Genomic DNA, 2,212 nt, shown 5'->3' with positions numbered 1-2,212 from the left:
CACACGAAAGGCTGTCTCCTTGTCTGAAACCTCTTTTGGTACTGAACTGTTCGGAGAGGTTCTTTCCAGTTTTACTTACAAAGCCAGATGAGCTTTGCGGGGATACCAATTTCAGACATTGCATGGAATACCTTTGATCGGAGGGGACTGTCGAATGCTGCTTTATAATCGACAAAAAGGTGATATGTGTCGATCAGCATCTCTTGGGACTTCTCCAGGATTTGCCTCAGGGTAAATATCTGGTCAATGGTGGACTTGCCAGGTCTAAAGCCACATTGGTATGGTCCAATTATTTCGTTGACCATTGGCTTTAGTCGTTCGCACAATATCCCTGACACTATCTTATAGGCAATAGGGAGAAGACTTATGCCCCTATAGTTGGAGCATACAGTCTTATCTCCTTTCTCGTGGACGGGACACAGGATGCTCAGGTTCCAATCGTCGGGTACTGTTTTAAACAGCTCGGCTGGTAAGCCATCGGCTTCTGCGGCTTTATTATTCTTCAGCCGGTTGATTGCTATTTTTACCTCATCTTGGCCGGGCGGTATACATTCTATACCATCTTCTGGGATTGGATCTGTGGTATCATCGTCTTCACTACTATTGGATACTAGCAGATTGGAGAAATGTTCCTTCCATATCCTGAGCACACTATCTGTATAAGTTACCAAATTACCTTGCTGGTCTGTACAGGAGGAGGTGCCTGTACCAAAGCCATCAGTTTGATGCCTCACTCTTTGGTAGAATTTTCGGAACTCATTCTGGCTCCTGTATATCTCGATTTGTTCACACTCCCGCTTTTCCATTTCTCTCTTTCTTGCTGAAAATACGTTTATCTTCACTCCTTTTCTCCCGATATCTCTCTCGTGCGCTACGCGTTGCTACCAGGGCTGCCAGATTATTTTTATTGAAAATCGTCAAATCTATTTTACAAAATCGTCAAAAATTAAAATGGTAATATTTAGTTATATTTAAATATAATTTTAATTAAAATAAACATTAAATGGCTATTCGAGTTAGTAAACATATTTGTAGTTCAAATCAGTATTAAATTAAATGATTAATTAAACGATTTTGTAAATAAATATTTCAGTTAACATTCTTAACAAGTCGTGTTTAATCAATGTGTCAAACAATGTATTTTGAAGAATGTCGATACATATTTCGTTTTGTGAAGATTTACTTGGATGAAAACTCGTTTAACATTTGCTGGCGAATGTGGTAATACCTATCATTTTTTTCTTTAAAAATTTAGTTATTATAGGAAAAACATATGAACCATCAACACGTTTTAAATCACATATTAAAATGCGAAATAAATCCGTTTCATTATTTTCAAACATTTTCTCAAAATCCAAAAGCTTTACTTCACGTAATTCTGAATCCAAGTTTTGCTTTTCCTTCTTGTTGACAAAATTTGAAAATTCGTTAAAAATGTCGAAAAATCAATAAAACAATTTTCAAAATCAAATCTATTAAACTTTTAAAATTTCTGCACAAAGCTCAATATAAGGCAGTTAATTGCTCAGAACAGAATAAACTAATGTTGAAATTTTGACTTTTTGTTCCTTTATAAATTTACCAAAAAAAATAGGAGATTGTTGCAGGTTCTGGAGCAGTGCAATTATATATTTTGATTGTTTCCATTGAATTCAGTTTGGTTCTAGTTAAAAATTCCTTTGCATCCCAGCAAAAATCCTCATTACAAACCTCCTTTCCCACCCATTATTTTAACAAAGGCATGTCGCGCGAAATATCTGGTTATTTTGTAACCACTGAACAAAGTAGAGAGTAACCACTGAAATAAGTAGATACGGAGTAAATTCTGACTACTTATTTCAGTGGTTACAAAATAACCAGATATTTCGCGGGACATGCCTTTGTTAAATAATGGGTGGGAAAAGAGGTTTGTAATGAGGATTTTTGCAGGGATATGTACCCAAATATATTGTCACCATTGATGAAATCTGATACATAAATCCAAAATACATGTTCTGGCAAAATTTCAAGTTTCTACGTTCAAAAATAACGATTATTGTGATTATTGTTTAACAATTAATTTTTAAAATCAACTAAGTTTTTACAAGTTCACATTTTACAACATCATTTATGACTGCATTAGCAAAATATCCAAAAATCGTCATTTCTTGGGTAAAAATCGTCAAATCGTCATTTAACATTTTTTGACCAAAAAATCGTCAAAATGACGATA

Source organism: Musca autumnalis, unplaced genomic scaffold, assembly GCF_047663935.1.
Source record: "Musca autumnalis isolate F117 unplaced genomic scaffold, ASM4766393v1 scaffold_5, whole genome shotgun sequence".
Classification (NCBI taxonomy): Eukaryota; Metazoa; Arthropoda; class Insecta; order Diptera; family Muscidae; genus Musca; species Musca autumnalis.
This window is presented reverse-complemented; position numbering follows the sequence as displayed.